We start from the raw sequence: 14,280 nt of genomic DNA, 5'->3' as shown, positions 1-14,280 counted from the left end.
TGCACTGAAATGAGGATTGACACATTGTTGGATGAACCATTCGCAGAAGTGTATCGTGGAGTCCAATCAGCTGCTGACAGTGCCTGCACACGCTGTACATGGTACGGAAACAACTGGTTCTCCCGTAGCACTCTCCATACAGTTACGTGGTCAACGTTACCTTGTACAGCAGCAACTCCTCTGACGCTGACATTAGGGTTATCGTCAACTGCACGAAGAATTGCCTCGTCCATTGCAGGTGTCCTCGTCGTTCTAGGTCTTCCCCAGTCGCGAGTCATAGGCTAGAATGTTCCGTGCTCCCTAAGACGCCGATCAATTGGGACACTTGATGATCCCTGGTAGGTGTTTCAATCTAGTGAGTCCTGTTAGAGGCCAACGGCTTTGCCGCAGTGGTAACACCGGTTCCCGTCAGATCGCCGGAGTTAAGCGCCGTCGGGCTGGGCTAGCACTTGGATGGGTGACTATCCGGGCTGCCGAGCGCTGTTGGCAAACGAGGTGCACTCAGCCCTTGTGAGGCAAACTGAGGAGCTACTTGACTGAGACGTAGCGGCTCCGGTCTCGGAAACTGACATAGGACGGGAGAGCGGCGTGCTGACCACATGCCCCTCCGTATCCGTCCCCAGTGAAGCCTATGGTCTGAGGATGACAGGGCGGCTGGTCGGTACCGTTGGGTCTTCATGGCCTGTTCGGAAGGAGTTAAGTTTAGTTTAGTTAGAGTAACATGAAGGAACGCGCAAGAGTGAATGACATAAGCATTTTCCGGGACTTGCTACTGTTTTTGTTGTGTTTTATGCAGTGATTCTAAATATGTATGGAAATATGTATTAGTTGCCGGTAGCTCCTATTTCACAATGTATTTAGCTTGTAACTGGTTTTGATAATACTTCTGCTTAATTTGATTTCACTTGGTGATTATTGGCGTGTAGGGGACTCTTTCGAATTTGAACAAAACATTTCTTTCTAGGTACATGACCACTTAGTGCCTTGGAACATGTTTTCACATTTGGAAAAAACCTTACCTCTCGGGAGTAAATTTTGTAATGACAGAAAAAAAACCTGTAACATTCATAAAGTAAATGCTGTCGTTTCAAAATAGAATAAGAAAATATATGAAACTTCAACTGCAGAGCTGAATAGAGACGAAAGCGTGAAAATTAATCTCCTCTACTCGTTCCTGCGTAAAAACGCTGTTTTAAGCGCACGTTTTGCAAAGGATGATGGTGATGAAGTTTTGTTTGTGGGGAGTTCAACTGACCGGTCCTCAGCGCCCGTACTAAGTGCCAATTTTTACCAGTCCAACTTTTTTACACAGTCCAATCCAGCCAATGTCACGAATGATGATGATGATGCAATGATGAGGACGACACAAACACTTTGTCCTCGCGCAAAGAAAAATCTTCAACCCGGGCGAGAATCGAACCCGAAACCCCGTGATCCCGAGGCAGCAAAGCTAGCCACTAGACCACGAGCTGCGAAGGTATTGCAACCGAGAATCGTAATATTGGCTGTATTCAACAACATGCAAAAATATGTGTTTTTAAAATATCGCGTACTGCAAACCACGACGTATATCGTTTTGTTATTCTTTACTCAAACATGTTCCGACACCCATGTATCATTTTCAGTGGGTCCCGATTAAATTCTGTAAAGTTTTTATACATAGGTCATGGTTGGTTTTCTATTTTAGATCTAAAAGTTGCAACAAGGACATTCTTATTTTGTTTTGATTGTTCATTTGAAACTACATTACTTGTGAAGATTGGTTTGTACCGGTTGGCTTGCTTTTCCGCCTTGTTGTGTTTTGCCACTTCATCACTCGTAAAATAGTCGGAAGAAATTGCTAACAGAGATATGTTTGGATACATTTTTGAAAGCAGGAGCGGCGAATGTTCTTCCCTTACGTTTTCCATCGTATTGTCAAGAATATGCACCACTGCTCTTCTAGAAAAAGTATTCAAAAATACTTCTTTTAGAAATTTCTTTCGACTGTTTTGCAGATGGCATGTTATCAACCCAAAAAAACGGCAAACACTGTACAAATCTATTTTGCCAATTAATCTAGTTTCAGTGATGAATTAAACAAATAAAGCTCCATATTTTGTAATCTTCTGGGCATGCTGCATAATAAATGTCTTTCAAGAACATAATGTGTTTCTATAACCAGTGAAGCAGGTATGAATATTATTTTTATTTGAAGTCCAGCCTTATTTCGGCTATACAGCCGCTCCTGACTTCCATGCGATAACATTGTTTCTGTTGCAGTTTATTTGTTACTGATTATAATTTACGTTAGCTTACCAAGCAAAATCAGTTTCGTAGTAACTTCTGACTTTTATTTTATTGGTCACAAATAAATCTTAGTCTGTAGTTGGCATTTAAGTGACAGTAGTTGTGACAGATGATCAGCGATTTTGTTATTTTTGTTGCTGTCTGTCATGCTCTGACATTTCGTTAATAATGATCAGTAATAAACTTAATTTCCAGTCGAAATTTTGTGACAGTAATTATGTCAGATGATCAGCAATATTGTATGAATATGATAATATAACGTGTCCATACACGTCTGACCAAGAATCCGCGTTTCCAAGGTCAGCAGCATTTAGGTGGATCTCCACTATCGTAGAGGCGATGTTTCCACACGCATAAACCACCAGACAGGACGACCACAAGTGTTTGACGAACGGAAATCATGACGCCTCTGCAGAGAATTGTGGAACGAAGACGATCTAGTCAGCTCGCCACCGATTTGAATGGGTGGCTTTCAGAACCCATTTCTACTAGCACTATATGGGGACAAACGTACCGCGCAGACCTAAACATTGACTCGCGTCATTTTGCTGACACATCGATACAGATCTCGAAAGCTGACATGGCCTTGCGAACACCGTCAATGGCCTACTGAACAGCGGTCCCGTTAATCGCAGTTTCAATTGTGTAGAGCTTATGCGAGCTTGAGAGCGTGAAGCTATTGGTCCAGTGTCTGAACTAGGACGTTTTCAGGCACGAGAGGACTCAGTTACTGTCTGGGCAGAGCTATGTTGACATCGTCAGAATAACAGTTCATCGTCCGGCTACCAGGACTAAAAACAGGTGCACTTTATGTTGACATTCCTGCAAACCATATGCGTCCTCTTCTGGCATTAGAGTACCCTTCACGGAGATATATTTCAACAGAATAGTCCGATCCGTCATCGCTCCTTGGTTACGCACAAATGGCTTCATGAGCATTCCAATGAATTCACAGCTATGACTTGGCGACCACATCATTCGATCTTAACCCATCGGGAATTTGTGGGATGCTCCTAATACCCACGTGCGTTCTAAGAACACAGCACAAACACGAACAGTTGTGGGTAGCACTGCAAGGTATATGGATCAACATTCCTCAATTATCCAACTTGTGCGTTATCCGCTATCTTGAAAAACCTCTAAGAGCAAGTAACGCACAAAGGGGAGAAAGTCTAACTTGAATTTTTCGCTAGAGGGGTAATACATAGAACATATCTGAAAATTAGAATTACCCACCTTTTGCATCACAACCCCTTTTTCAGAGCTGTCTCTACTGGCCATAGACCCTGTGCTCCGATGTGTTTTCGAACGCTAGGCATATTTTATTGATTTAACTAAGGCATTTGATTGTGTTGATCGAAAATATTACTCCAGAAGTTGGACCATTATGGAATACGGAGAGTAGCTCACATTTGGTTCAATTCTTACTATAGCAACAGACAGCAAAAGGTCATTATTCACAGTGTTGAGAATGGCTGTGATGTGGGGTCTGAGCGGGGCACAGACATGTGGAGGGTTCCCCACGGACAGTGTTGGGGCCATTCTTGTTCCTTATTTATATAAATGATATGCCCTCTAGCATTATGGGTATCTCTAAAATATTTCTGTTTGCTGATGACACTAGCTTGGTACTAACAGATGTTGTGTGCAACATTGGCTCGGCTTCATACAGTGCAGTTCATGACCTAAGTTCATGGTTCAAATGGCTATGAGCACTATGGGACTTAACTTCTCAGGTCATCTGTCCCCTAGAACTTAGAACTACCTACACCTAACTAACCTAAGGACATCACACACACCCATGCCCGAGGCAGGATTTAAACATGCGACCGTAGCGGTTACGCGGTTTCAGACTGTAGCGCCTAGAACCACTCGGTCACACCGGCCGGCCCTAAGTTCATGACTTGTAGAAAATAAACTAACGTTAAATCACAGTAAGACTCAGTTTTTACAGTTTATAACACACAATTCAACAAAACCTGGCGTTTTAATTTCGCAGAATGGGCATTGATTAGTGAAACTTAGCAATTCAAATTTCTAGGTGTTCAGATAGATAGTAAACTGTCGCGGAAAGCCCACGTTCAGGATCTTGTTCAAAGACTTAATGCTGCCATCTTCACTCCTCGAACGGTGTGTGAAGTGAGTGATCGTTCGACACGAAACAATAACAATATTAGTTTATTCCCAAGAATAAGCAGCCTTCACTCAGTTAATACTCGGCAGAAATCAAACCTGCATTTGGATCGGACTTCCTTAACTCTTGTGCAGAAAGGTCTGCAGTATACTGCAGCATCCATTTTCAATAAGCTACAACTCGAATTCAAAAATCTTAGCAGTAATCCACGCGCTTTCAAATCGAAACTGAAGAGTTTCCTCATGTGTCACTCCTTCTATTCTGTCGAGGAGTTCCTTGAAAAATTGAGCTGATTCTTGTTGTATTGGTGACTGCGTCTACTTTAACTATTGGATTGACTTTTTTAGGGTTTATAAACATTTTATTTTTTTCTGTTATTACTTTAATGTGATAATTTCATTTACTGACACGTTCCATGACCTTGGAGATTTGCTCCTCAATTTGGTCCTACGGAACTTGACGTGTAAAATTCAACAATGGGATTAAAATCAAGGTGCACGGATATAATTGATAACATTGCTGTTCTCAGTGAAAGTGGAAAATAATTGTAGGGCCTGTTGACTGGAATGAGCAGTCTGATCAGTACACTATATGGACTGAGAATATATCGAAGAAAAACGAAGGTATCGAGAGGTAGCAGAAATAAGAAAAGCGAGAGACTTATCAGAATCGGGGATCACGAAGTAGAAGTCAAGGAATTCTGCTACCTAGGTAGAAAAATAACCCACTGTGGAAGGAGCAACAAGAACATACAACGTGCGCTAGTACTGGCAAAGAGGCAATTTTTGGCGAAGATAAATTTACTAGTAACAAATATAGACACTATTTGAGGAAGAAATGTCTGAGAATGTACATTTGGAGCACAGCATTGTATGGTAGTGAAACATGGATTGTGGAGAAACCGTAATAAAAGAAAATCCAAACATTGGAGACGTGGTACTGCACAAGAATACTGAAAGTTAGGTAGAATGAAATGAAGACGTTCTCGGTAGAATCGGCGAGGACAGAAATATTGACAAGAAGAAGGGGCTGTATTTTAGAACAGCTATTAAAACGCCAAGAAACAGCCTTCTTGGTACTAGAGGGAGCAGTAGAGGGTAAAAACTATAGAGGTAGAGATCCACCAAATAAATGGGCGCGTAGATTGCAAGTGCTACTCTGAGATAAAGAGATTGGCACAAGAGGGAAATTCGCGGTGGTCCGCATCAGACCATCCAGAAAACTAGTGACTCAAAAAAAAAAAAAAAAAAAAAAAAAAAAAAAAAAAAAAAAAAAAAAAATCTGATTGCCATCTAATTTTCGTTCTCTTTGAAAAACGCTATTCGCCCTTAACGTTGCTACACCAAGAAGATGACGTGCTACAGACGCGAAATTTAACCGACAGGAAGAAGATGCTGTGATATGCAATAGATTAGCTTTTCAGATCATTCATACAAGGTTGGAAGGGTGGCGACACCTACAACGTGTTGACACGAGGAAGGCTTCCAACCGATTTCTCATACACAAACAGCAGTTAACTGGCGTTGCCTAGTGAAACATTGTTGTGATGCCTCGTGTAAGGAGGAGAAATGCATACCATCACATTTCCGACCTTGATGAAGGTTGGATTGTAGCCTATCGCGGTTGGGGCTAACGTATCGCGACATTGCTGCACGCGTTGGTCGACATCCAATGACTGTTATCGGAACATGGAATCGATGGGTTCTGGAGGGTAATACGGAACGCCGTGCTGGATCCCAACGGCCTCGTATCACTAGGAGTCGAGATGGCAGGCATTTTATCCGCATGGCTGTAACGAATCGTGCAGCCACGTCTCGATGCCTGAGACAATAGATGGGGACGTTTGCATGACAACAACCATCTGCTCGAACAGTTCGACGACGTTTGCAGCAGCACGAACTGTCATCTCGTAGACCATGGCTGGGGTTACCCTTGACGCTGCATCACAGACAGGAGCGCGTGCGATGGTGTACTCAACGACGAACCTGGGTGCACGAATGGCAAAACGTCATTTTTTCGGATGAATCCAGGTTCTGTTTACAGCATCATGATGGTCGCATCCGTTTCTGGCGACATCGCGGTGAACGGACATTATAAGCGTGTATTCGTCATCGCCATACTGGCGTATCACCCGGCGTGATGCTATGGGGTATCATTGGTTACACGTCTCGGTCTCCTCTTGCTCGCATTGACGGCACTTTGAATAGTGGACGTTACATTTTAGATGTGTTACGACCCGTGGCTCTACCCTTCATTCGATCCCTACGAAACCCTACATTTCAGCAGGATAATGCACGACGGCATGTTGCAGGTCCTGTACGGGCCTTTCTGGATACAGAAAATGTTCGACTGCTGCCCTGGCCAGCACATTTTCCAGATCTCTCACCAACTGAAAACGTCTGGTCAATGGTGGCCGAGCAATTGGCTCGTTACAATACGCCAGTCACTACTCTTGATGAACTGTGGTATCGTGTTGAAGCTCCATGGGCAGCTATACCGGTACACGCCATTTAAGCACTGTTTGACTCAATGCTCAGGTGTATCAAGGCCGTTATTACGGCCAGAGGTGGTTATTCTGGGTACTGATTTCTCAGGAAGAAGATGCTGTGGTATGCAAATGATTAGCTTGTCAGAGCATTCACACAAGGTTGGCGCCGGTGGCGACACCTAAGACGTGCTGACATGAGAAAAGTTTCCAACCGATTTCTCAAACACAAACAGCAGCTGACTGGCATTGCCTGCTGAAACATTGTTGTGATGCTTCGTGTAAGGAGGAGAAATGCGTACCATCACGTTTACGACTTTGATAAAGGTCAGACTGTAGCCTATCACGATTGGGGTTTATCGAATCGCGACATTGCTGCACGCGTTGGTCGACATCCAATGACTGTTAGCGGAATATGGCATCGATAGGTTCAGGAGGGTAATACGGAACGCCGTGCTGGATCCCAACGGCCCCGTATCACTAGGAGTCGAGATGACAGGCATTTTATCCGCATGGCTGTAACGGATCGTGCAGCCACGTCTCGATGCCTGAGAGAATAGATGGAGACGTTTACAAGACAACAACCATCTGCACGAACAGTTCGACGACGTTTGCAGCAGTGTGGACTATCAACTCGGAGACCATGTCTGCGATTACCCTTGACGCTGCATCACAGACAGGAGCGTCTGCGATGGTGTACTCAAAGAAGAACCTGGGTGCATGAATGGAAAAACTTCATTTTCTCGGATGAATCCAGGTTCTGTTTACAGCATTATGATGGTCGCATCCGTGTTTGTCGACATCGCGGTTAACGCACGTCGGAAGCGTCTATTCGTCATCGCCATACACCATCACCCGGCGTGATGGTATGGGGTGCCATTGGTTACACGCCTCGGTTCGCATTGTCTGCACTTTGAACAGTGGACGTTGCATTTCAGATGTGTTACGACCCGTGGCTCTACCCTTCATTCGATCACGGCGAAGCCCTACATTTCAGCAGGATAATGCAAGACCGCATGTTCCAGGTCCTGTACGGGCCTTTCTGGATTCAGAATATGTTCCACTGCTGCCCTGGCCAGCACATTCTTCAGATCTCTCACCAATTGAAAATGTCTGGTCAATGGTGGCCGAGCAACTGGCTCGTCATAATACGCCAGTGTGGTATCGTGTTGAAGCTGCATTGACAGCTGTACCTGTACACGCCATCCAAGCTCTGTTTGACTCGATGCCCAGGCGTATCAAGGCCGTTATTACGACCAGAGGTGGTTGTTCTGGGTACTGATTTCTCAGGATCTATGCACCCAAATTGCGTGAAAATGTAATCACATGTCAGTTCTAGTATAATATATTTGTCCAATGAATACCCGTTTATCATCTGCATTTCTTATTGGTGTAGCAATTTTAATGGCCAGTAGAGTATTAATAAAGATATATCATTCTACATCTTCATGTCACAATAAACACTCACACAGCGAATGAAAAGTGAAACGGTAGTGAAACACGATATAAGAGTCTGTTGCGATTTAAATCATAATAGACAACAACCCGAGCCACGATACGCTCAAATGCGATGAGACAATGAGTCTGATAGTCGCATGCTGTAATTTGAGTCCTCCAGTTCATGCACGAAATCGGATGAAGGAAAACCACCGAAGCGAAGATATTGGTCAAAGAGTCGGCGTCTCCAGTTTCCGATTCGGCGAACGAGACAGCGAGACGCAGGAAGAGGTGGGTGTCGGCCTGAACAGCAGGAGCACATCTCCTTGGTCAACAGAAGGACGTGCTGCGGGTATTTCGAGCCAGGCGGCACGTGCCCGCTTACGCAATCCGACACGCAGCCCTCTTTCCCTTCCCGACACCACACTGGCGCCTGCTCACCACTTCCTCGATCTTCTGCTTCCGCAACCGCTACGTCTGATTGCCATCCCAGACGAAACGTCTACTACCCTGCATCTACACCTACATCTGTACTGCGCAAGCCACCATGCGGTGTGTGGCGGAGGGTACTTTGCGTATCACAGTCACTTCCCCGCAATCCTGTTCCAACCACGAATAATTCGCGGGAAGAACAATAGCCAGTACGCCTTCCGTCTTAGCTCGCATCACTTTAATCTTATCTTCATGGTCTTTTTGCAAGATACACGTAGGAGGAAGCAATATTTGTTGACTCTCCTACGAACGTAGACTCACGCAACTTTAACAATAAATCGTATCGCGAAGCAGAACGCCTCTCTTACAGTGTCTGCCGCTGGAGTTCGTTGGTCATCTCTATGACGCTTTCGTGCTTACTAAATAAAACTGCAACGAAACGCGCTGCTCTTCCTTGAATCTTCTCTGTTTCCTCTATCAGTCTTATTTGGTACGGATCCCAGATTGACGAGCAATATCCAAGTATTGGTCGAATGAGTGTTTTATAAGCTACCTCCTTTGTTGATGGACCACATTTCCTGAGGGTTCTTTCAATCAATTTCAGTCTGGCATCTGTCTTAACCGCAGTTATTTGATCATTCCACATCAAAATAGTCTGTATGTGTAGTAGCTCCACTATGTGGATGAAAATCAAGTTTGCTTTAAATAAACGCTGTAACGGTCGTGAGCGTTAGGTACCTTTGCGCTTAGACGTGGTGAGTTGATCTTCGACAAGAACGCTTTTAAGGCAAGAAAGGCACCATTATCGACATCACGCAGAGCTTGAGCAAGGTCGTGTAACACGGCTACTACACTACTGGCCATTAAATTTGCTACACCAAGAAGAAATGCAAATGATAAACGGGTATTCATTGGACAAATATATTATACTAGAACTGACATGTGATTACATTTTCACGCAATTTGGGTGCATAGATCCTGAGAAATCAGTACCCAGAACAACCACCTCTGGCCGTAATAACGGCCTTGATACGTCTGGGCATCGAGTCAAACAGAGCTTGGATGGCGTGTACAGGTACAGCTGCCCATGCAGCTTCAACACGATACCACACTGGCGTATTATGACGAGCCAGTTGCTCGGCCACCATTGATCAGACATTTTCAATTGGTGAGAGATCTGAAGAATGTGCAGGCCAGGGCAGCAGTCGAACATTTTCTGTATCCAGAAAGGCCCGTGCAGGACCTGCAACATGCGGCCGTGCATTATCCTGTTGAAATGTAGGGTTTCGCAGGGACCGAGTGAAGGGTAGAGCCACAAGTCGTAAAACATCTGAAATCTAACGTCCACTGTTCCAAGTGTCACCAATGCGAACAAGAGGTGACTGAGACGTGTAACCAGTGGCACCCCATACCGTCACGCTGGGTGATACGCCAGTATGGCGATGACGAATACACGCTTCCAATGTGCGTTCACCCCGATGTCGCCAAACACGGATGCGACCATCATGATGCTGTAAACAGAACCTGGATTTATCAGAAAAAATGACGTTTAGCCATTCGTGAACCCAGGTTCGTCGTTGAGTACATCATCGCAGGCGCTCCTGTCTGTGATGCAGAGTCAAGGGTAACCTCAGCCACGGTCTGCGAGTTGACAGTCCATGCTGCTGCAAACGTCGTCGAACTGTTCGTGCAGATGGTTGTTGTCTTGCAAACGTCCCCATCTGTTGACACACGAATCGAGACGTGGCTGCACGATCCGTTACAGCCATGCGGAAAGGATGCCTGTCATCTCAACTTCTAGTGATACGAGGCCGTTGGGATCCTACACGGCGTTCCGTATTGCCCTCCTGAACCCACCGATTCCACATTCTGCTAACAGTCATTGGATCTCGACCAACACGAGCAGCAAATGTCGTGATACGATAAACCGCAATGGCGATGGGCTACAATGCGACCTTTATGAAAGTAGGAAATGTGATGGTACGCATTTCTTACACGAGGTATCACAACAGCGTTTCACCAGGCAACGCCGGTCAACTGCTGTTTGTGTATGAGAAATCGGTTGGAAACCTTCCTCATGTCAGCACATTGTAGGTGTCGCCACCGGCGCCAACTTTGTGTGAATGCTCTGAAAAGCTAATCATTTGCATATCACAGCATCTTCTTCCCGTCGGTTAAATTTCGCGTCTGTAGCACGTCATCTTCGTGGTGTAGCGATTTTAATGGCCAGTAGCGTACAACTTGGATTTCCGTCTGCGATACTGCAGAAATAGTTGGCAGGAATGTAGCCATTGTACATGGCTGCTGGCAGCGGTGGTCACGAGAGTGTACGGTCGCAAGCAGACCGGGTTCAGGACGGCACGTGACACTACCGAGAGGGAAGGCCATCGTGTTCGGCGTACGGCTGTGGCGCAACGTATTGCATCTGCAGCAATCTTGGCAACACAATGACAGAACGCACTGTTACAAATCCGTCACTTCAAGGACAGCTTTTATCCAGAAACCATGTGGTCTGCATGTCACTGACCACAAACTACCGCCATTCGCGACTCCGGTGTTGTCAAGCTAGAGCTCATTGGAGGGCATGGTGGATTTCGTTTGGTTTCTGATGAAAGCTAGTTCTGAATCGGAGCCAGTGATGGCCACTTATTGTTTTGAAGGAGGCCAGATGAGGACGTGCAATCAACCTGTCTCTGGAGCTATGGTCTGGGGTGCGATTTCGTATGAGAGCAGGAGCACTCTCGTGTTATCCCACACACCCTGACTGCAAAATTGTTCGTCAGTCTGGTGATTCGACCTGTTGTGCTACCACTCATTAATAAGTTTCCAAGAAATGTTTTCCAACAGAATAACGCTCGCCCACATACAGCTGTTGCAAGCCAACATACTCTACGGAGTGTAGACTTGCCTTGACTTGCTCGATCAGCAGATCTGTCTTCGGTCGAGCACATATGGGACATCATCGAACGACAACTCCAACGTCGTCCACAAACGGCATTAATTGTCCCAGTCTTGACGGACCAAGAGCGGAAGGAGTGGAACTCCATCCCACAAACTGACATCCTGCACCTGTACTACGTCCACAGCTCGTGGTCTTGCGGTAGCGTTCTCGCTTCTCGCGCACGGGGTCCAGGGTTCGATTCCCGGCGGGGTCAGGGATTTTTCCTGCCTCGAGATGACTGGGTGCTGTGTCGTCTTCATCATCTTCATTCAACCCCATTACGGTCGGGGAGGCAATGGAAAACCACCTCCACTAGGACCTTGCCTAGTACAGCGGTGAGGGTCTCCCGCATCGTCCCCAACGCTCATCGGAGTATGGGATCTGATCATCATCACCTGTACAACACAATACAACACAATCCATGCACGTTCATATGCTTGCATTGTACACCGATTACTAATGAACTAGCATTCCACATTTGCAATGGCTTATCTCGCTCTTACATTATCCTGTGATCTTGCGATGTTAACCACTTAAATATGTTATCCACGCAAACGTACTCCTGAAATTTCATTATTCTACATTAATTATTTCTTGGTGTTGCGATTTTTTCCCGTCAGTGTATTGCATGGAAGTAACTGCTTCCAGTGTTTGTTCTGCAATCGCGTTATCATACAATAATCTGTCTTTTCGTCTATCTATTGGTAATACTTTACATTTGTTTATATTGAGGGTCATTTGCCATTCCCTGCAGCAACCGTCGATCCTCTACAGGTCTTCCTGCATTTCGCTACAATTTTCTAGCGTTGCGACTTCTCTATATACAACAGAATAATCTCTGAAATGCGCATGGAACTTCCGATGTTATCTTCTTAGCTATTTATCTATACGAGTATTGTGAAAAGTTATGGTCCTATAACACTCCCCTGGGCCGCGCCCGAACTTACGAGGGAAACTCCAAAAGAAATACACACTATTTTTTTTTAAAAAAATCCATCTTTTAGTGGAACAATATTTTCATTTCTCCACATTATTTCCATCCCTCTCAACTGCCTTACGTCATCTTCGAACCAGCGCCTGTATACTCGCTCTATAAAATTCTGGACAACCTGTTGGAGCCACTGTTTGGCAGCGTGCACAAGGGAGTAATCAACTTCGGATCTTTCAGTTTCCCAAAGAGATGATAATCACATGGCGCCAGGTCCGGACTGTAAGGTGGGTGTTTCAGTGTTGTCTATCCAAGTTTTGTGATCGCTTCCATGGTTTTTTGACTGACATGTGGCCATGCATTGTCGTGCTACAGCAAAACATCCTGCTTTAGCTGATGTGGTCAAACAAGACTCAGTCGAGCTTGAAGTTTCTTCAGTGTCGTCACATATGCATCAGAATTTTTGGTGGTTCCACTTGCCATCATGTCCACAAGCAAGAGTCCTTCGGAATCGAGAAAGACCGTAGCCATAACTTTTCCAGCAGAAGGTGTGGTTTTGATTTTTTTTCCTTGGGTGAATTTGCATGATGCCACTCCATTGATTGCCTCTTCGTCTTTGGTGAAAAACGATGGAGCCATGTTTCATAACCTGTCACAATTCTTCCGAGAAATTCATCTCCACCATTCTCGTACTGTTCCAAAAGTTCGCTGCATACTGTTTTCTTCCCGTACTGTTCCAAAATTTCGCTGCATATTGTTTTCTTGGTGTTTTTTCTTTTTTTTTTTTTTTCTTTGTGAGCCACTGTCAACATCCTGGGAACCCACCTCGCACAAATCTTTTGTAACGCCAACACTTGCAGTATTCTGCAAACACTTCCTTCCCCTATCCCAACGTAGAGTGACAATTCGTTGACTGTGATGCGTCTGTGAGCAGTCACCAATTCATTAACTCTCTGCACGTTGTCTGGAGTGTGTGCAGTACGAGGCCTGCCGCTGCGAGGACAATCCTCAATATTGCCGTGCCCGTTTTCATCACGTAACCTGCTTGCCCACCGACTAACTGTACTGCGATCGACAGCACCATCTCCATACACCTTTTTCAACCCCTTGTGGATGTTTCCTACTGTCTCGTTTTCAAAGCAGAGGAATTCTATGACAGCACGTTGCTTCTGACGAACGCCAAACGTAGCAGCCATCTTGAAGACATTTTGTGACGGCGCCACTCACGAGAAGAGGCTGAACTAAATTTGAAAGCAAGCGGGAAGGATGTATCTACACACTGTAAAACTTTCACACATGCAGAATGGAAACTGTATTTTTCCAAAAATTGTGTGCATTTCTTTTGGAGTGACCCTCGTACATTTATGTCTGAATACATCTCTCTGTTCAAAATGACATTGTATATTCTGTTTGCTAGGAACTCTTCAATCCAGTCACACCGCTGTTCTGAAATTCCCAATGCTCGTATTTTGTTCATTAGGCGGCAGTGTGGAACTGTATCTAATGCCTCTCGGAAGTAAAGTAACTGCTAGCCCATAAACAAATGTCGAGTCCAATCTACCGATCTTCAGCATTTGCATCTACATCTATGCCTTTCAAACCCATTGTGAAGTGCATTGCAGAGGTTATATCTC

The 14,280-nt window shown here is 45.0% G+C and overlaps 1 pseudogene; it reads left to right on the top strand.

Annotated features, from left to right (window-relative positions):
* The first annotated feature begins 371 nt into the window (after positions 1-371).
* Positions 372-489, top strand: LOC126356618 (5S ribosomal RNA; annotated as a pseudogene).
* Positions 490-14,280: the final 13,791 nt, after the last annotated feature.

The sequence above is a fragment of the Schistocerca gregaria genome, chromosome 3, assembly GCF_023897955.1.
Source record: "Schistocerca gregaria isolate iqSchGreg1 chromosome 3, iqSchGreg1.2, whole genome shotgun sequence".
In the NCBI taxonomy this organism is placed as follows: domain Eukaryota; kingdom Metazoa; phylum Arthropoda; class Insecta; order Orthoptera; family Acrididae; genus Schistocerca; species Schistocerca gregaria.
This window is presented reverse-complemented; position numbering and strand designations above follow the sequence as displayed.